Genomic DNA, 22,877 nt, shown 5'->3' with positions numbered 1-22,877 from the left:
CTCGCTTTGTTACATTAACTGGAAAATATACATCTGAGTCACAGATCAGAGAAATTAATAGATGCAGCAACGTGTCAGTTGTTCTGCAGACTGCATTTAGATTTGCTCGACATCAAAGAGGCCGTGTGGCTGGTAGCGCTCCTATATTTTCCTCTGATTGTGGGGCAGCCTCGGAGTTAAGTAGCTCCAAGTAAATATAATGTACAGCAGCAGAACACATGCCAGGCATCCATAACTACATGTTACTGCGGGGCTTTGGTCTCGCGCAGCATGAAATCATTACTACTATCTGATGGTCAGTTTCCGCCTCCTAACGCCGACTGGTCGCGCTCCGGCTTTACCCACACAGACACACTGTCAACCAGCCTGTCTCCAAAACACACAAATGAGATGCAATCTAATCAGAAGGGAAGCAGCCGCGGCATCAGAGCCACTACGGTTAACTGAAGTGCACCGTGAAGATGGCGAAGCGCGCCTCTCTCTCCTCATCACACATGTGATCATTTACAATAGATGGGCTGCCTATCACTGAGATGGTGACATGTATAATTTCCCCGGAGACACAAACTCCCCCCATTTATAGTGAGAGGAGAAAACAAAAACAGAGAATGAGGAGAGGAAAAGAGCACAAGGGTTCTATAAACCTCAGGACTGACGAAAAAAAAAAAAAGAGAAGAGGATCCATTAAAAGGCAGAGGAGCGCTCTGCACTGCAGCTACAAGCATTCTGGAATGACACACTGAAAAAATGACACACATGCTCTGACAAAACCTTCAACAATTTAAACCGTCGACCACAGCCGGACCAGACGGGTCCCACAGCAGCGTAACCTTTAAGAACAGTGTGTGTGCTACGAGTCGCTTAGCTGTTGTTGTTTTTTTTGTTGTTGTTATTTTTTATTTTAAGGCACTCCTCGGCTGCAGAGAGCAGCTGATGTTGTTCTAGGTTCTACCGAGCACCGACTCGTGCCCTTCGGTTACAGACTCGCGTTAATCCCCACTGCATACACTTGTATGATCGGCTGCCCACACACACACACACACACACACACGCACACACACACCCACGCACACACACATCCGCCGACTGATTTTCAAGTTGCTTCACTAAATCTGTTGTGTCATAAGTTGGTTTATAGGTCTGAAATCCTGAGGAAGTTTCTTTTTTAAGTAGCAGCTAGATTTTTCATGTATGTGATTTCTTAACAGTTACAGCAGTTTCTACTTTGAAGTTTACACACTGACAAAAAATTGCTTTTTTAAATTTATTTATTTTTTTACATACTTTACTGCTTCAGTGTTTGTTTCTATCGTGTACACAAACCTAAGACCAAATGTTTCAGAGGTTTCAACATAGAAACCTCTGTGTTGAGTATAGATGTTTTATAGAGGAATGATGACACATCTAATAAGTTAGAAATATTGACAAAATCTATAGTTCAATAAAAAAGAAGAACTTTATCTTATATATTATGTTAATTTAATACAGAGTGATATATTAGAGGTTTATTTCATTGTAATTAATGGTGTGTTTATAACCTACAATCATCAAAATGAACAAAAACTCTTGAAATACATGACTTTGTGTGTAACTAATCTACAGTGGGTTTGAAAGTCATTGCGCCACTCTTAAAAGTCCAGCTTTAGCAATGTAAATAAAACAAGACCATGATAAACCCTCGAGACATTCCCTTTAATGTGACACGTACGTAAATAACTCGGGCAAAAAACAAGAAAATCTGGTTGGTGTGGAAAGCAAAAACTTTAAAAATCTTGTTGAATAAACGTTCGCACATCTATATTAACAGGTTGTTAAAGCTTTTGATTGGGTTTTGTCCATTTACTTAACGCCATGTCAACTGTTTTAGTTAATTAGTGGTAAGTAGACAAGTGAATTTATGACTGTACTATCAGTGTTTACATTTTATGTTGACTTTAAATCCCGAAACAAGGACTATATAAAAACCTCTTCACCATTTCTTTGAGATTAATACACAGAGCTCCGTGGAAAAGAACTGCATTCACTCTTCAGATTGATTTTGACAAGTTATTGAGCTGATTGAATAATGAACGTCAATCTAATGTAGTTTGATGCTCGTTACAGCAATGACAACAGTTTCTCCAGTGCCGAAAACAAGCTCATTGAAATTATGCTAGCAGGTAATTTGTCCTCGCTAATAAATGCATTTCATCAGCCCATACACTTATCGCAATTGCAACAATGAAAGATGGACCAGTTTGTGGCACGCCTTTATCAGCAGCGAACAAATTACGGACGCATTTGGGATGTTTCACCTGCAGACTATCCCAACGCCAACATCCTCGTTGTTAGCCTAAATACCTGCTGATATTGGCATTTTGCTGAAAGTAGGCGCCCCCATTAAGCCCAAAGTCTTCAATACAAAGTCATCCATATGCATTGCCATGTTCAGACGCGGTTAATTTGGTTTCTGTAACGCCACCGGAGGAGGCAGGAGAAGAGAGGGAGCCGCGTTTGTATGTGAGCGCATCAATCCCTCGTAGCCCTCTGTGTCCTGTCAGAAGTAATGAACTGAGAGCTTGTGATTTGGCTGCAGGAAACCAGGGCTACTGTATGAATCAGCTCCAGCCTGGAGGGCGTTCAAAACAATTTGCACACATATATTGGCATCATTTGCTTGCATTAACATTGTCTCAGATTTGCCCAGAATGTTCATTAGTATCTAGGGTGGGGGGAGGAGATGGAAAGCAGGACATAAAGGTGGTAAAAGTGGAAGTCCAGTGCTGAACTTTTTATGAACAATTGGCAAACACTCACAGGACATGTCTTCTATACAATAGATGCTACCTTGTGGATTTTTTTCCTCTTTAAATCCCTAATCTGTGATGTCCACCTACTCCCAGCTGGACAGCATCTCTCTGATGCGCGCGACAAATGTGATAAAGGAAGGGAAGAAAGACGGAGAGCGCCGATCTATCGACGTGTCTATCAACATCGGACACGAGACAGAACATCCATTTTGGGAAGGAGGACGGGAGTGTGTGGGTGTGTGAGGACAGAGTGAGAGTCGATCTGTGTTGTGTCAGCTGCCATCTGTGTGTCAGAGCACATCGCAGAAACTGTGAGGCCGGCGCCCACACCTTCAGTGTCGCCCTGCTCTCTGTTGGGCGCCGACGCTCACACATGCTGCACATTTCTCCAAGACACCAGCTTCCCCCCGACTTGCTCATTTTGGAAGCTTTTTCCTTGGACATGTCGGCAGACGTTAACAATCCCTGGAGAATGTTGCAGACGCACAAGAACATTTGCTTCCTGTTGGTAATTCATCAGCATTACCTAAATGGTACAAAGATGCAGTCAGTGACATTACCGCATTTCATTTAACACACAATTTGACAGTTTACACTACATGTTATTTTTTTCTCTCTCCCTCTCTCTCTCGCTCGTACAAATGTCCTCAAATGATGCAGGAGTAACTTGCGCGAGCCCACCTTTTTTGCCACGCTCCAGTTCGCAAACGACGGCTCTGCAAATTTGCCAGAGATGAAAATCAAACCGGCGGCTTTGTGACAGTTAATTTGAACTCGTTTGCATGCACCTCTGTTCCCTGTGTTGATTTTCTTCGGGTATGACAGCTGTTTGTACCTGTGTTCTCTCTCTCTCTCCCCAGGTTGCTAATCAATGTCTGATGGTGAAATCTGCGCAGTCCCACCTCGTGGAGAGGCGTCTCGGAGCCGCTCAGAAATGTAAATGTTCGGTATAGGGAGCGCGTCGTTTTTCGCTGACAAGCCTGAAGCCTCATCAAGAACCGGGAAGCCGATCCAACAGCTTACTTTTGAGTTTAACACGTTGAATTGTTTTGCACATTCAGCAGCAGCCGGAGAACAAAATGCATTGATTTGACAGTTGCTCGCAGATTAGGCTTCATTATATGTTCATGGAGGCAACTCCTACAGAACGCTAAAACGGGCAGCTATGGCTTTAATCTTCATTTTCTATCAAGTTTGTTTTACCCAGCAAATAATACAAATGTTTGTTGTAGGAAACATCAGGGAAATTGAATTGTAACAAAGCTAACACAGCTAATCTAGCATAAGCTAGCAAACATGAGCTTACTGGCTTTTTGAGAGATTTTTAATAGAGGAAACTGACCAAAGTCCAAATCACCTGAAGTGTAGTGGTTACGGTACTTATTACCAATTTTTTTCTTTTTAATTCAGTTTCGACTGAGAATTCGCACAACAGGAGTTGCGCACCAGGAAGCATGTTGAGGAGCTGTGAGCGTAACGTAGATCTATAAAACTCAGATGCACAGTTTGGAGCAAACAAAATGCCAATGTGGAAAGACTCCAGCAAATGTACCTCCCCAACAATCTAAAAGGGACTACAGGGTATCCTCAACACGTTGTTGAAGTTCCCCAATCTACAATGAGAAATATTATTTAAAACAGAAATTATTTCAGTTAGTTGGTAATCTTTACATCAGTGGATGTCCCACTAATTTCTCCACAGGATCAGTTCTTGAAAAGCTCAGAGAAAAATGACGACAACTCAAAAGCTACGTCCTAGAATCTATAGGGTTAAGTTAGCACTTTAAATGACAAAGTCCTTTCAGAAACAGAAATCTAAACAGGTACGGCTTGTTTGGAAAAGGAGCCAAGAGAAAGCCTCTTCTCGCTCTCTCAAAAATATTTTTATACAACTTCTGGAACAATTTACAGTAAAAATATTAGGCAAAGTAGAGAGGTTGGTCTGAAGGAAAATCACAACGCTTGGAGAAATCAAACAAACGGTACATCGGCTCAAACCCTTCACACCAACTGTGAAGCAAGATGGAGCAGAGATGACGAACTGGGATAGTTTTACATGACCAGGGCACTTTGAAGTCACTTTGTCTACAATATAGTGTAACAGTAAAGCTCAAAAGAGGTGTGCTGGAAACGCCCAGTCAAAGTCCAGACCTTGACGTGACTGTAGTGTTGTGGTGGAACCTTTAAGAAATCTGCGAATGAAGGAATATCCACAAACCTAAGCTGTTTTTTCAAAGAGAAGGGATGAATTTCTGCATCTAAGGGAAGTCAGAAAATGTCTGGAAACATCCTGGAGTTATCGAATCACGGGGGAGCCTCAGAGTTTATTGTGCAGCTGTTAGGTAAATTGTTTGTTAAATCTGTCTCAATAGGTGTTTAAACCTGACAGCAGCTTTCAAAAGTTTGGCTTTGTTTTTTGGGGTTTTTTTGCAACAAAAACCAACAGCATGAAATATTGTACTTGTTTTTGTAGACTTAAGATCAAATTTATATTAACTTTTGAAACTGGTATGGTCCAGGAGGTTTTATAATGTCTCAATATGGCAAACCCCAGAACTACTAATTCATTTTTTTAAAAACTCTAACTATAATTTCTGGACATGTTGAGAAGTATTTCAGCTTTTATTAATACTAGAATTATCATTTTCCACTCCGTTTTTTTCTTTTTTTTTTGGTGGGGGGAGTTTTCAAGGCTGTCTGCCTGACTCTGGAATTTATTTAACTAATAAAATGAAAATCAAATCAGAAACTCTTTCTTGGATAAATACATCAATGACAACATGTACATTTTGATTTAAGATAACTAATGATCCAATGAAAATATAATAAAGCTAAAATAAATATAATCTGTCTCATACAACATCTAATACAAACAATTCATTTACAACAACCATTCACGGCAAAAACTCATTAGTTGACAGCCAGAACGTCATTTATCTTTCTTGTCTATTCAAGTGTTTTTACCATGTGTAGCTGCTGCTGACTGCCAGCTGGCTAATTATCTGAAATATCTGGATCTACTCTGACTACAAAAGAGAGAGAAAGAGTCTAGTTCAAGTTACATTTTGTGCAGATGCTCCTTTTATGTAGGGATCATACAGTATCAGACCATGTTAGCAATTTTTTTCATCAAGCACAGACCCTTTTCTAAAAAAAAAAAAAAAAATCTAGTTAGTCCAAAATGTTTCTTTAGCAACACACGCCAAATAAAAGCTACAAGTGAATCGCATTTAGCACTTATTATTCTTAAAACCAAATTAGGGCTGCAAAAAATCTCATGCGAGTAGCTGTGGAGCTGCTTCAACTTAAAGAGGCCCTTTTATCATTTAGCTCAATTTTTCCTCTAAAATGTCATGAAAAGATGGATACTTTTTAAAAGCTAAGAGGAAAAATCGTCACCTAACAGCAGCTAACTGCATTAAAAAAAAAAAAAATCCAACAAGCTACACACACCCCCATACACGCCCTCACTGACGCAGAAACACTTATTTACACCCAATAAAAGAAAATGTATCTGCAAAATTTGGGCTTCTGAACTCTAATTTTTACTCACAAAATGTAAACATGCCAGAGTACACTTGGACTTTAGCTGTGGAAATAGTTTGAGTGGGCGGTATGAGTGCTGATCAGCATGGGCATGTTGAAAATATCAGCATTATACCAGAAGCCTAAATTATCATATTTACAAAAGATGCAAGTTATAAGCAAATAAGATGTAAAACACTAGTCACGACAAAAGGAAATATGTTGTTTTTACAGCTGGGAGCCGAGTGGGGTGCTAGAGTGTGATGCTGAGAGTTATTTTCTGCCTTTCATTGTTCACCATCCCAAACATGAAGAGGTGCTTTTATATGATCTATTTTATTCTGTCATATTCAATAAAATCCTCGCCAGGACAGTGGAGAAGCCGTTACTTGCACTGCACTTGAGAGAGCCGACAAAAACCAATTGAAATGTAAAAACGGCAAAATGAAAGCACGTTTTGCTAACCACTATAATTGGAAAAATGGTGATGTGTGTTGTCGTTCTGTACATACTTGGCTTAAGCTACGTTCCACTTCTGTTCGGGAGCTTTAATTTATTTTTATCGGACTTTTTCTACTTTCTTTTGCCTTTGTCTCCTAAATAAATAAAACACCCTGTTTCTTGCGAGGTCATGTAATTGGAGGTTGCTGGAAGGTTTTTCACACGCCATTTGAAAATCTGCAGGTTATCGCTCTTTTCAAGTAGCGGCACCTTGACTACGGAGTTAATTTTTATGCGGCCTTGGCGGCATTAAAGGCTTTGAAAAGCAGCTGAAGACTTTTTATTTAGACAACCTTTTAAGCTGAGAGGATGTTTTATGACATTATTCGTTGCCTTTATTATGGTCACTTATCTTTTTATCATTCTCTTGTTCCACTTAACTGTGAGACAAGAGGCCAGGTAAATTCTACGCATTTTCTCTCTGTGTAACCATGTAAGAGACTGCGTCAGAACCTGTGCACTGCTGGTTTGGTTCTTTTTCTTTTTCAAATATGTTTGCAGTGAGAATAAAAACACAGCTGGGTGATGAAATGCAGATTTCCAGAAGAAATTTTCACAAAACTAAGATTTCTTTAAAAAAAAAGAATCTGAATTAATAGCAACTTCTGACAATTGTTTCACTAGTTCTGTAGCATTTGAAATGTAATTTGAAACTGTCTGAAGTTCAAACAAATGGTGACGATGTAATGACAAGTCTATATATATTCCTGTGTGATTATTTTTCTATTTGAGGAAGAAATTTGATTGCAACCAAGCAAATGGAGACAAAAAAATGAAAAACATAAATGAACATAATCTAAAGAACTCTGATTAATTCCCTTTTGACTGATCTGATGTCATCAAGACGCATGCGTTGGCAGGTGGAAGCTTTAATAAGAGGCTTGATTTTATCTCAATTTACAGCAAAATAGCCAAACAAAACAACATTAGGTTTGTTTTTTTAGGTTACGTCTAAATCCGAAGTGTTTGATTTTACACAAAAGTCTGTGTTCCCTTTGTTCTCAACCATTGTACCGTTACAATAGAAGCAAACAGTGGTATGAAAATCAGAAGGCTACAGTGCAGTGCTTTACAAAAATGAGAAAGTTTTTGAAATTACTTAAAAAAAACAAGACTAGAGGAACTGTAGTAAACAACTAGTACTGAGAACAAAAAGAAAGATTAAAAATTTGAAACAGATGCACCTTCTCAGCCATACAGTACCTCTCGGCAATAATCGGTTCTGCAAACAAGCACCTTCAGTAAAATATAATATTGGCACACAAGCAAAGCAGAAGTTTTACCTTAAGGCTGTATTTTCTACAGTTGCTTAATAATTTACAACTAAATATATTGAAAAATGAATATTGTACATGCAGTATTAGTGTAAAACAAAGCTAGTTTAAAGCAGAATATGCTAAATAAGCTACTTTATGATTGATTTTCATGAATTAGCTACACCTTTAAAAGCCTGAAGTCCCAGAGCAGACGGTGGACCCCGCGGTTTAACCTCTGAATTTCGTCTTCCGCCATGAACTCAGAAATCTCCTGAAGGGCAGCCCTGTTGTGCTTGTTATTTGCTCATGGTACACACATCTGACAGACTGTGTGTGATGACATCTGGGGATCTGATGGAGTCTCGGTCTCTGTGTGAACAGCCTGAGAGCGCGCTCGATCTGACAGACCGAAGTCAAGGTCAGTCAGAAGACGCACGCAGAACACACCCCACTGCCATCGATGTTGGAGGGAGCTTATGCACACACACGCACGCACGCCTGCACACGCACACAGCTCATTAACTCTGATGGATTACAGCTCATTTTGGGCCTAATAACAGACATACTTTTACACACGACGCATGGATGCACAAATCAGACTATGGGAGCACGTAGAAACACAGATGGGCACGGACCTGCCACCTCAGTGTCACCTTCAGCTAATCCTAGCGAAACAGAGAGCAATCCATCCACTGGCCCCACAGACTTACCCATAATCCCAGAAAATGAACTCATTCGGAGAACAAGACTCCTTCCTCCGTGCTCCTGCACACAATCTGGCCACCCGCACCCAGACAGACAGACAGACAGACAGACAGACAGACAGACAGACAGACAGACAGACAGACAGACAGACAGACAGACAGACAGGTTCTGTACATGTAGGAAAAACATCAGATGTGCCGTACGACACCAGTGTAGATCTAAAGAGACACCTTGAGAAACTATCAAGGAAGGAAGTTTGGGAGAAATGATAAGAGGGGTGTGTGTGTGTGTGTGAATATTTTTCAGTCTGTTAGAGTGTGTGTAGACGCAGATTTAATTGGATGGGAATGTCACGTAGGACAGGGGACATGAGTGCTGTCGGTGGTGTAGGTCGTACACCAATTACTGCTCCTTCACTCTTCAAAACTAGATGGGAGATGGAAGGCTGAGACCTCACTTCATTACCAAAGCAAGCTTCTGTGTTGATAGCAGCCAAGTAGGGCATCGCTGTGGGGCCATGTGGGGAGCCTGCATGTGTGTGTGTGTGTGTATGGAGTGATGAGAGGAGGAGTGTGTTTTTTTCTTTTCATTACGACATCTAGAAACTGAGAACTGCTGCATCACCCACAGCTGGCTGGACTGATCAGGAAGTAAAACGATGACACGGAGTAGGGGGTGGTGGCAGTGGGAGGTAGATACACACATTTTCTGTTTTCTGCTGCAGCTACAACTTCCAACACAAATTAGTGTAATATTATGAAAGGAAAAAAAGACAGCACATGGCTTCCATGTTTTTTTTTTTTTTTTTTACAGTAACAGTGTGTTGAACAAAAATGTGTCTCAATCAGCTTTTCACATTTAGAAATGGAAAAGAAATCCCCATTATTTTCTTGCATTAAACCAGAACTCTACTTCAGTCAGAGTGGATCGAGAGCATCTGAACAGCTACAAATTTTCAATTAATTTACTGTAGATCTCTACCAAGGCAGAAGCATTCCAATACATGAATGTACATGGATTTATGCCATTCCATTTTTAAACTCCTCTGATCAGAGCATCTCCTTCCACACGATTGCTGCGTTGCCTACATGTCTTGTGGCAAACTGTAAAATGGGGCAATTTCTAGCCTTCAATCAACAACATCTTTCTTCTTGCCATTCCATTATTCAGGACGTTGTAGTGCAAGACTAACAGTCATCCTGTCAACCGACTCTCCCTCATGTTGTTGTAAAAGTAGGCAACTTTTACAACAACATGCTTTGTACACATTTGTTAAAACTGTCACTATGTCATGACAGTATAACATGAGGCAGATAATCTCTGAAAAACATGAGCTTCTCGCTCCTGGTCACGGACAACCAATCAGAATAAGGTGGAAAAATGTAGCACTATCAATAATGCTTGTGTATGAGCTGCCTAATGTGGTAATGGCATAGAAGCAGCTTAATGTTTCAGAAAAACTATTTATCCACTGTCATGGGAATGCTAACTAGCCTTAGCATTTATGGTAGGCTCCGTTGTGAGGAACTAGCATAGCGTAGCAGAGAGCTAGGCGGAGGGTGTGAGCGGTATGTACATGACGGTGATTGAAAGCCTGGCTCTGATTGGTCGTTTCTGGCCAGGCCGTGTATTTCTGCAGGAGAGCTCGGTTTTTTTCCACAGGTTATCTCATACTATACTGTCACGACAAAGTGACAGTTTTAAAAAAAGATGTAAAAAAAACAATATTTATGAACATTACCTGGCGCAGCTTTAACCGGTGAATCTCTGCAGCTCCTCCAGAGTCATCATATGCATCTCTAATTAATTCTCCCCCTAACCCAGGATGTCACCTTAAATGAATCCTATCTTGGGAGGTTTGGTGTAGAGTACACACTGGTGTAAAACAATCATGGGACTTTATGCAATAGGAATCAAAATTATGCACCGCTCTTTCACTTAAACTCTAAACAAATCGGATTTGCAGTATGTGGTTGTGACCTACCAATAGTTTTTGCAAAAGCAGTGTGTACATTATGTGCACAGTTAAAGCTAAAAACTAAAGCTTATCAGCGCTTTTCCTTCCTTCCTTCCTTCATAAGAGCTCTCACCTTGGCTGAACACACGCACACACACCCCTGCACACCCTCCTGGGACCAATCTATATATAACAAACTAACCTCCATATCTCCAGAGCTGATCCGTCCCTGGGTGCTGAGGAGGGTGCAGTGTCTGGATATTGGAAAGGGTTGCCAGGGCTCTGCAGCGCACCGACTGCCAAGCATCTCCGCAGCATCTGTCACATCCTAACCATTGATAATTAGCCAGCAGCATTGTGCTGCAACATGTCAGGATGGTTTTCCGAAAAGAAAATATATCCAGTGAGGATATACTCAACGTGAGTGTTTTTATTTAGAGTACGGGATGAAAGGTGAAAGAGAAAGGGAGGGGAGAAAAATGGCTCGGTAAAGGCTGAAAATTGTGTGAAGTGCCAGCCCGTCGTTTATCAGCGTGGCAAGAGCACACGCGGCTCGCAGTGCTCATTACCCGCAGTGTCTTTCTGCCTTTTCCTTAATACCATCCTCAAACACACCTGCCTCCACTCCCCGGTGTATTTCTCCTACTGTCCCGTGAACACACACGCACACACACCCCTGTTTCCAACATCTACCTGCCTTCCCCCTCTCCGAGACCCTGGCGCCCCATTAGAAGACGACGAAGAGAAGACACCGTCTTCACACGAGCATGTCAGACCGACGCAGCGTTAAAACCACGCGGGCCCTAAATACACCCATCATCTTCCTGCCCACCTAATCAGCACAGAGAAAAGACGGAGGGAGCGGCGGTGCAGGAGGAGCAGGCGAGGTTGGAGACTGTGGTTAAAGAGACAAGCGGGGGGGAGGACGGAGCAAGATGGCAGGACATGTACGGCGAAGAGATGCGATAATCCGTCTGATTTGAGCCCACTTGCTTTCTCTGGAGCCTCATTATTACTGAAAGATCTGGGAACTCCTCCGTGGAGATGGGAAATGACAGCGCCTAATAAGGAGGGAAACTTTCTGTCAACATACACATTCATGAGGCTGTATGCATATATACAGACAACAAATACAGCGCCTTGCAGGAGTATAAATAACCTCTGAGCTTTTTCTCACTCTCTCTCACACTGCAGCCACAAAAACCTCAGGATGTTTGAATGGGGTTTTAGGAAATGGATTGGCACAAAGTAGAGCATAATTGTGAAGCAGATGGACAGAGACACTGTTTTCTGACATGTATGTTCAGCATATATTGAGAATATATTGTATTTTCAACTGGATTTAGGTCTGGATTCCTGCTAACACATGAATATGTCTTGATCTAGACCATCTCATTTTAGCTCAGGCTGTATGTTTAATATAATTGTCCTGGTGAAACTCTTGTTGCTCATCTTTTGCAAGATTGCCTTCCATAGTTTGCCATGTAGATGGTGTGTCCAGGATGATGTCCAGGATTAGTTTTTCTCCACACTTAGTGGTTTGAAAGCCAAAAAGTCTTAATGGCCTTCTCTGACCAGAGCTCCTCCATCCACGTGTTTGTCAGTACTTCCAGTTTTTAAACAGATCCACACATTTTACTCACTAATGAATAATTGTGTTCGCTGCAAGTTTTCAAAAAATAAATAAAAATAAATAAAAAAAATAAAAAATTGGTCCAAATCATTGGATTTAGGTGACGGCTAACTCCCACCTGCGGGTGACAGTATTTCCTCCTAATACACCGTTGCCTCAGCCTCATAAGTCGAGACAAGTTATAGTCCATGATTGATATGTCAAGTAACAAAAAGCCACATTTACCGTCAGACATAAGTAGCACTGCAAAAATCTGTGATTTTGATTGGGAAAAAAATCGCAAAAACACTCGTGAAATCCTGGAGGAACTGGTTTGTGATGTCCCGTTCATGACCGGTGGAAAACTGCAAACTGGATTTCTTTCAACGGAGGCCTTCACCTTGCCAAGCCTTTCCCACCTGAGCTGTGGACCTCAGCACCTCCTCCAGAGTTACAGTGGGTCTCTTCTCCAATTACTGCTCCCTTTGCACTAGATTCAGACAAACTTGCCCTGCTTTACATTTCTCTGCACCTTTATCCCATCTTCATGACACTGTTTGTGAAGGCAATGGATTTTACTCGATCCATTGCCTTAAAATGCCGCACTTTTCAGATTTTTTTTTTTTTTTTTTTTAGTGAAGAAAAAAAGAAAGCCCTCAATTATATCCATTCAATATTACCATTTACTACTCGTTTGTTGGTCCTTAAGATAAAATGCATTAAAATTTGTGTGTGACATAACAAAGAGAGGAAATGCTGAAGTTGTGTGAATACTTCTGAAAGGCACTGTATATAGCGAACACAGTGAAGCAGAGCTGAAGTTCCCTATTGCCCTCCTTTGAGGGAATCCACACAACAACTTCAATAATTAGTTATAACAAGCATTATTATAATTGTAAAACATCCCTAATCTAGCCATGTCTGACTCTTGTGGTTTGTTGTATGGGCTTACATAAAAGGATAGTTAGTGTGCACTGGAAAGAAAGTGTGGCTGAAGAAGGGGTGGAGGGTGAAGTGATGTCGCGATAGCTCAGTGGAGGGCTGTGCTGTGAAGTTTGTTAATCCCAGGGAGAAGAGATTAGCTCCACAGGGGGGGAAACTGCCTCAGCGAGGGGGCTTTGGGAGCAATGATTGTGCCCAACCACAATGCCATGGTGTGTGGCTCCCTCCGCCCAACCCTTTCTCTTTCCAACACAACTTCCCACGGGTGCTGTGTAGCAGAGAGTGGGGGAAAACAAATACGAGCTGCAACACACTAACTTCCAAAGGAAATGCTCAGCAGCTCTTCTCACTTTATTATTCCTGCACTGAGGCTGGGAGAAAAGAGAAAAAAGCATCTACACATGAACTCATTGGTTCCAGCGTGACTGATGATCCAGGGCTCATAGGCCCACCTGCAGCTGCTCCATCTACCCTTCCCTCTCATCTTCCCAGGCTCGGCTCGATATTGCTAAACTCTTCCAGGCTTGCTCCGCGTCTCTTTCTCTCTCTCCCGCACTCCTCCTTGACGGTTTCACTGCAGGGTTTCCGACACCTGGGGCTACTGAGCCGCGGGACGCTCTGTTGGCATCATCCCCCTGCCGCTTATTTGCCCAAAATCGCCAAAAGAGAGTGCTGTTGGGCAGGAAGCTGCAACCGACAACGGATCCCACCTTCCTCTGTGTGGGAGCGACGTTTGAGTGTGTTCAAATTAAATCTCTGCCCATCTTTCTGTTTAGAGAGATAGCTCTGGAGTGATGGCACCATGTGCAACTGGAGTGAATTTCAATGGGCCAGACAGGATGGAGTCTGTATGTAACAGATTCCTTTCGCTTTTACAAGCTGCACTTCTAAACCAACTCCATCTTCTACCCAGGTTTCCACCATTTTACGCAGATGTGCTTAGAACATCTCCAATGGTGAATCTTACATTAATTAATAGTTTTAGGAAGGTGCAAGTTTCCCATTAAATGATTCTCTTGAGTAAAAGTGCGTCTGTTCAACTATCTAATCATTTACCCAGAAACTTAAAATAAACAGGATCTAAAGTATGCCTGCTAATGGTGAAATAATAACATTTTATTTTTACCAGCAATATGGAAATCTGTATATCTATAGCATCTATTTATTTCTCATATTTTGACATGTTCTTGTTAAATTTTGTAGCTTTTAAATGGTTTTTGTGCAGGATGTGTTGTCATCCCGCTCCTTATAGAAAATGATAACAAACCGATATCTGGCTAAATAGTCCGGCTTAAGTTTGAAAAAAAAAGTTACTTTTTTTATACCAAAACTGTTGTTGGTTTTGCAACCAGAAATACTTGCAGAGAGATTTGTCTGTCAAATATGGAACCTTTGTTTAATTTAAAATGAAATTTTAATTCACTTTTTCCTCACTTTGTTCTTCTACTACTCTCTGATTTGCATTATTTGCTGTTCCAACTATTAGCTTGTCGTTTCTCTCAGCTATTTTTCTCTCCACAGAAGCTGCACCTGATCTGGCGTTCTTTTAAGCTGTTTGTCTTCCTGGAGGACGTCGGCTGAGGTGACACTGCCATGAACTTATCATTCTCCCTCTGCTTCTATTAACTTACTACTTTCATAAACATAGAAGATAATCCTACATCATTTAATCTGTTTATTTTTACGCATCCCGCTTCGTCTCTTCAAACCCCCAGTCGGTTGTGATGATCTGTGGTCGTACCGGGTCAGGTTCTGGTCCTGCTGGAGTTAAATGGGAGTTTTGTTCCTCTCCACTGTCGCTACGTACAGTACACACAGTTGTGTCCAAACTTTTGGTCTGTACTGTACTTGCTCAGAATGAGGGATTGCAGTAAACAGCTCAATGCAGGCGATTTTCTACTATTGCTACACGCTCCTCCAGGAAGACTGGATGCTGCTAGTCAATGACTCGTTGCAATCTGCTGGGTTTTACCTAGATAGAAACTTTTTAAACTGCTTTGAATAATTGAGCATACTCTGCTGTTTGATAAGTAGGATCAATTGGAATGTATGTTTGATTGAATTAGAATGACATGTTATTTTGTAAAGTGTCTCGAGGCGACATTTATTGCGAATTGGCGCTATATAAATAAATTGAATTCTACCACCCTACCCCTGCCTCTTGTTAATGTAACGCAGTGCCTTTTCCACCCCCGCTGTTCTATAGAGGGGCGTCGTTTCTATGGGTGACTCGCGTCGCAGTGTGCGCACCGCCTGCCGACATCAAGCCGCTGAATAACTTGGAAGTTCAAGAAGCAAAGTAGGTATCAGGAACCCTCCTCCTGCTCTAATCATGCTCTCACAGCGTGTTCATTGTCATGCTTTTACTGGAAAATTTCCTCTGCAAGGTGGTTGAATATTTGCAATTCGCTTCCTGCAGCTCGCTAAGCCGCACTCGCGCAACGGCCCATTACTCAGATAAAAAGTATAGCTCCTCTAAATGGGGGGAAAAAAGGTAAAAGAGATGGGAGATTTTAGTTAGGAGGAACACGAAAGTGCTGGTTTCGTCAAACTAAGACTGACCACTCTAGAAGAGCAGCCTTCGCAAAGAACACAATCCTAACCCTTAGTCCTAAATGACGGCTTCATGAATAGCAACACACAGAAGTAAAGCGCAGGCATGTTTATGTAACAGCAACAGATGTTAATGAAACTGAAAAAAAAAAAAAACAGCACATGAACAATGGAGCTTTCACAACAGATTTCACGGACACGAACGCAGTAGAAAAGGTCATTTTGGTTTGAAAAGCAACACAAAAGCCTCCTCCTCCTCATTCAGCCTTGTTAACCAAACAGTACAACATCCCTAAGGAGAAAAGCTGGTTGCTCTACTCAGTATTATGTTGCTAACAGTCTTCATGCAATATTAACTTGCAATGGAGCTCAGAGGATGAAAAATAAAAAAAAATAAAAACCTATGCATAGTAGGCAATAAATAAAACAAAACCAGCTGTGATTGACATATCATTAGACACCTATGAATTATTCAATATCTGCAATCATACTGGTTTGCCAAAGGATCAACATGCTGAGGAGTGTGCAGGCCCAGGGTACCTGATTGCAAGTTAAAAGCCTCCCCAAACTAGCCTGAACGCTTCTCTGAAAATCTGTCAGTCATTAGCGCGGAGAGCTAGTGACGGGAATGAGCCGGCTTCGGTCCTGTGTTGATTTGGGCCTCCTGCTGTTCCCGAAGAAAGCCGGGATCCTGGCGGCTTTTGAGATGGCTCTGATTGAAGACATAATTGTGATTGTGGGTGAATTTCACGGTTAGGAGCGTGAAACCCTCGGTGAGATGGATGGAGAGATGGAGAGCGAGGAGGAGCGGCGCGGACTACAAATGAGGTGTCAAGGTGCTCTGAGCCAGAGCTGGGCGGTGAGAGACCTTGGGTGGATCAGACACACACATACACGCATGCCCACGCACGCACGCATGCACTCAAACAAACATACAGTATTAAAACGGGATTTATAGACAGCTCTCCTCGTTTTCATGTCCAAGTGGCATCTAAAAGCAGCTGGAATCCATTTCAAATTATTAGAAAAAATCGTCTAAAAAAATCCTGTTTGTATAGATGTTTAGAAGCTTTTAAGGCACTCGCATGAGAGCTGGCTCATCCTGCTGTTATAGATCCCAAAAATGTTTCATCAACTCGACTGGAGTCCACCTGCGCCCCGTGGAATTCAGCCGTCCATACATCTGGGCCCATTTGGTCCTCTTCAACCGAGCAGATGGGTGCACTTTAAGTGTCTAGGAGCACGGCGGTTACCGTCGCTCTCAAAGTGGCACGTGTTTAAAATCAGGGTGATGGAAACATAAGCCTTTAGGAAAGTCTTTCAGTTGTCAGTGGCAGAAAGTCTCATCAGCATAGAGGGGAAAAAATGGGGGAAAAGTCAGAGGATAACATGAATATGAAACCTTTTCCAGATTGCTCAGGAGGAAGTGGCAAGAGAATTCAGTCTCAGTAAAACTCTTAAATTTCTCGTTTGATGTTGAAAAAGAGTCTTGATCTAAAGTAAAAAACAAACAAGCAAGCAAGTACACAACTCATTTATTTAGTGACAACAAAATATATAATTTTGCCACATTCAACTTTCCCAATACCTTCAGCAATGTGGAAGACGTGATAAAATGAATATCATTGTAGAATTGATCAACTGTGCCTTTCACAATGACATTCAAAATGAAAGAAGAGTTCTTATTGGCTGTTGCAGCTCCCTGACAAGTCTGAGTTTCTTCTAGCTGTGCATGTTAGCACAAAGCTGAATCATTAACTTTTATTTTTTAGGATTTTGGAAGGAAAGTGTTGAATTAATGAAGTAGAGAAAACACTTTGCTGTACATTTAGCTTGCACTAAATTAACTGTAACCCCCAGATAATATGCTAGGAGCTGATTTATCAAACATTAACTATAACCTCGTGTTTAATACTTGCAAGGCTTCACAAGAAAAACAACATATATATTCTACTCTATTAAAGCTCTTTAGCTTCGTTTTCATTGTAATTTACTGATATTTATTTAATATGGAATATTTCAGAAGGGGAAAACATGCATTTTTAAAAAGAATCATAAGGGATTCATGACGTCCTACTCCTATTTTGTTCTTGAAGTGCTATAAATGCAGTGTTTCCAAACGTATTTCTTTTTGATTCAGTCAGTAAGTAAAAAAAAAATATCATAACTTAGGAGTGAAGGGTATCAATATTAATGTTTATAAAATTCAAAGCCTTGTTCTGCGTAGCATTGTGTGCAGGCTGCAATGATCGAAACGAACTGAGAGCCCTTCAAGAAGACTCATACACAAACAAAGGGAGAAAAATGAAAGAAAGACAAAGTTTCCATCCATGCCAAGTTTCATCGACTCTGGGGAACAATAAACACCAGAAAATATGGAGAACCTGAGTGTGGACAGAAATGCAAATGCCCAATCACTGAGAGAGTGGAGCAAATCAGCTCTTGCTGTTGCATCATTTTCTGCTCTTCCCCGGCCTTCAGATCCTCACCAGTCATCTGCTTATCAAACAAGGCAGCCGTTCACACGTACTGATTAAAATTTTCTGTGTTATTAGCTCGAAATATTACAACGCCTCTTCGGATGTGTGTGGTTCGTCCGCCTTGTACAAAAGGCGACAAGCACAAACAAGGCTGGAGAAGCTGCTCACTTATCTCCACTAGGCAGGAATTACCCCCGGTAAGGACTCGCTGCCTTCTCTGCTGAAGTCTCTGCTATCTTTTGAGTTCTGGCCTCGACGCGTTTAGCTACAGGAATGCCAAGTGTGTCTCACAGCAGAGGCACACCTGCCAAATCTGGCAGTTAGCTCCAAAATTAAGGATCAGCTTTTAATGGGACTCATTTATCAAAGCAAATCTGGATAAATGCTTTCAGAATCGAGCAGAAATTGACCCGAATATTCTTCAGCTGTTGCATGTTTTTCTTTTCCTCCCTCTCTCTCTCTCTCTCTGCTGTGAAACATGCACGGCGACTCAAATGTAAACGTCCTAAAGTAAGATCTAAGTAAGATCTAAAGTAAGGTTTCGGTGCGTGCGGGGCCAAACTTCAGGCGCTGCTGCGTAGGACGTCAGGTTTCAAAATAAAATGTGATTTAGTTCACAGCTGTTCGGTGGGAACACAAGCAGTTCAGGTCACCATGATGGCTCTGGGCCAAAACAACAAACATCTTCGTTTTTATAGTTCAACAGCAAATACACTTAAGATGAATAATCATTTCTGCCCTCAGCTTCAAATGAGATAAAAAACTATTTCCAGGATTAAACTCCTGGTTATGAGTCTAATGAAATTGCTGCTGGGATTGCATATGATTTATAGCACCTGCCTTTCAAGTTAATTTCGTAGACCTGCAGCCTGTTGTTCACAAATCCTCCCCTAATCTCTAAAATTGCTCCTTTCCTCCTCAGTAAAACAAACATGCTCGCAGTATTAAGCTGCACAGCTCGGGTCCCTCACCGATTCCTTGCTTATGCATTTTATCTGGGAAATAAATGGAAGTCGAGACGCGTTCGCTCCATCACTCTAACATGCATCATCACATTATGCGACGGAAACGTCGCTAAAGAATACTGCGGGCTGACAGGGACGCGCGTGACAGATGACGAACAGAAAACGTGGAGAGGATTGACTGCGATGAGAGGAGCCCGACGTGAAAATGGAGGCAAAAATTCTGCTGAAATCAGCAGGGAAGGAATTTAGTTACTGATGAGCAAAATTAAAAGCGAGTGATGTTTCGTTTGGTTTCACCATTCATTCTCTGTACCAGCAGCGTGCCTGTGAGGTCTTGCCTCAGGTCAGGTTAAGGGCTTCCTGTTGGTAATATTCAGAGTTAACAATCCGGTAGTTGGAGCAATTTAGTTTCTGCAAAGCAGGACAAAAATAACTAATTACAAAGAGTTGTAACCTGATTCTTTCATTACTTTTAGTCTTGATAAATACACGTCATGCTTAAAGGGATAGCTGGAATATTTAAAGTAAGCTTTAGAGACAAGGTTATCAGCAGTCAGTGAAGATAACTAAGTTGGTGTTTTTATTTGGTATAAATCCAGCTTAGGGTTTATGCAAAAGCTGATTTATAAAGTCTTAATAACTAAAACAAAAAGATGTACCACTGCAGCTGTAATAATCTGAGTGAAACACATTGAGAACATAGTAAGAGTGTAAAAAAAGTGTAATAAAGTACTGCTTTTTTTTTTTGGACTGCTTTACTTTTACGACAACTAACTGGACATTGTTCACACGTCTCCTTTTAAATTTTTCTTTCACCCAGGAAGATGATCGTTGGTGCACCACCTCCAATCTCCACTTTCTGTGTTAACAATAATTGGCTTTATCAAAACAGCTGTCACACATGACAGTAGTTTGAAGGTTTATAACACAGCTGTCGCATTCGCCACTGTGGTATTTCCGATGATGGAGTGGGTTAATGACGGTGGCAGTCAGTTTTGGTCTTGGCGTCTCTCACAACAGTTTTTAGCTCCGACCTCTGCTACTCTGGAGTTGAAAACACAAAGTCAGCTATCCACTGCAGGCATATATCAACTATTTGTGATCCTCATTTTGAAATATTCTGAACCTTTTCTTTAGGTTTACATGCTTTTATGCCCAAAAGAACAAAAACTCACTGAGAAATCTGTTTTCTGAACAGTCCTCTTGGAAACCTGAATGTAGACAATTAATATCTTCAAATGCAAATTCAAGATTTATATAGTTTTTAGGCAACAGGTTTATTGCAATTTTTTACTTTAGAAAATTATTATATGTTTTGTTTGCACTTTGGCTGACTTCATATTGAATGTAAATAATTTCCATTTACCATAATTTGTTTAATTATAATGACGAATAAACTTTCGTGCCACTTGAAATCACTCACCGTATTTACTTTGTCATTTGTGACTTTACTTTTGGCTTTTGAATCTGGATTTTTGGATTTGCGTTTCTGTTTATTGTAACTCTTTGTCACCATGTCAGCGTGATCACAGCTGTGCTTCTTCAGTCCTTAACACCAGCGTCACCTCTGTGAAGCATTTCTGTATGGCGAGGCTTTTTTTAGATATTTGTTCACAGTTTTTATTCTGTTTTGTTCTAATTGCCTCCAGCATTTATGTCATGTAAACACTTTCTTTTCCCTTGTATGTGAAAAGCACTATTAAAAACCAGGAATGATTGAACTGTGGTATTTAAGCTGCTTTACCTAAAATGAAAAATATTTTTGCTGTACCAATCATAAACAGAGCCTATGCACATTGCTCTGAGCCCAGAAACGGCTTTAAAGTGAAAATGCAGCCTGATTTGAATCGCTTTCGGTTTCATCTGCAAGGAGCGCGAATATTTACAACCTTTGTGACTCGCACTTCCCGGTGGATACGGCGAGATTTTCCGATCTTCATAAATGCACATGCAGCTCACATCGTCAATGTCTGCCAGCTGCTCAGTCAATATTTTATCAACAAAGTTGAGTGAAAACATTCACAGCAGGTCAACGTATCTATTCAGCAGACAAAATAGCAGCCATTCGCAGACATTTAAAGTGACTATATGAACTATGAATAATAAATTTGTAACCATTACCATAACAGTCGGGGGAAAAAATGCAAGTCGAGTGAATCAGCAGAGACATTAATATTACAAATATGGTACGTGCAATCCCAGTCCAAATGCACCTGGAAGCTTATTTACAGCTGCACAAGATACTTTTACCATATTTTAATCACATAATAGCCACAAACTGTGTCCTAAATGTACCTTATTAGAATTTTTTGTGATATACCAACACAAAGTGGAAATAAGACGTGGATTCTTCTACAAGGTAAGAACTGAAAAGAGGGCTGTGCATTAGATTAACTTTGGAAATTAAGTTAGACATTCTTAGGCTTGAATATGCCTTGATCAAAACCAGGGTTCCTAAATTTGGAGTGTTGAACCCACTTGGTGTTGCTAATCAACATGCGTGGGATCTTGAGATGCGGTTTTAAGAGATTAACGTACATAAAAACAACAGTATCGGTTAACATGTGTGAGCTCCATTTATCTTATCAAGTTCTACCAGCTTCTCTGTCCCTGCTAACCTCACACCATGATGCAGCCATGTCGTTTCACTGTGAAGAAGGTGTATCTGAGGTCCAAAGCTTCAATAGTTTTCGTTTTATAATTCGACTCTACTTTAAATACCTCTCCAACTTTAATCCTGTCTTTATATAGCTCTGTAGTCCTTCCTACGATGCTGTTTACTCAGAAATGTCCTCTAGCAAACTACTAAATGATTAATTAAACTCAAGTGGGTCATAACGTCTGATGTTAATCAGTGCGACTGCGTTTTATTTAAGGGTATCAGAATAAAAGGGGCTAGAAACAAATGCATGCCACATTTCTAACATTTAGTAATTTTTTTTCCCACTTCACAACTATGCGTTGCTTTACAATCCCACTAAAATTTATTTGAATTTGTGACAAATGAGGGAAGGTTTAACAGGTGTCCATATTTCTGTGGTCTTTTTTTAGATTTACACATTTTGACTTAATTCCAAGCATCTTGTTGCCGTTTTACAAATAAATAAAATAAAGGCCTGGGTTGCTTAGAAACAGGCTCATTGACAGGCTCCATCAATCTGTCCAAACATCTTGAGAGACCCTGTGGCGTTTATATGTTAAAGCTGTGATAAAGCTTGTTCCTTCGTCAAAGATCAAAACCCAGGTTGCTCTGTGTGTCTGTGGATAACAACCCCTCCTCCTCCTCACTGCCCACCAATGGGGCACTAATACCAAAACGAGGAAGCCTGTGGTAGTTCTTGGAGAGAGGCAAAGTAGGTTAAAGTTTTACAGCGCTCATAACTGAGTCCGGTTGCTGTGGGGCCTCGGCGAAGTTTCATAATTGCAGCAAAATGCACACCGGAGAACAGGCAGGGAAAACAGCAACAAACACAGAACGATGCGCATAGAAAAAGAAAAAAACTAAACAAAACGCTGATTTCTTTGGAGCGCTGAATGCCCCATATGCATCAACAGCCCTCAAATTAAGCAGCTCCGAGACAGATGAATCAAA

At 41.0% G+C, this 22,877-nt stretch overlaps 1 protein-coding gene across 3 annotated transcripts in view; it reads right to left on the bottom strand.

The window, feature by feature from the left end:
- klhl29 (kelch like family member 29) overlaps positions 1-22,877 on the bottom strand; it is a 276,011-nt gene that overhangs the window by 25,169 nt on the left and 227,965 nt on the right. The window lies entirely within an intron of this gene.

This window comes from Xiphophorus maculatus, chromosome 15, assembly GCF_002775205.1.
Source record: "Xiphophorus maculatus strain JP 163 A chromosome 15, X_maculatus-5.0-male, whole genome shotgun sequence".
NCBI classification, from domain to species: domain Eukaryota; kingdom Metazoa; phylum Chordata; class Actinopteri; order Cyprinodontiformes; family Poeciliidae; genus Xiphophorus; species Xiphophorus maculatus.
This window is presented reverse-complemented; position numbering and strand designations above follow the sequence as displayed.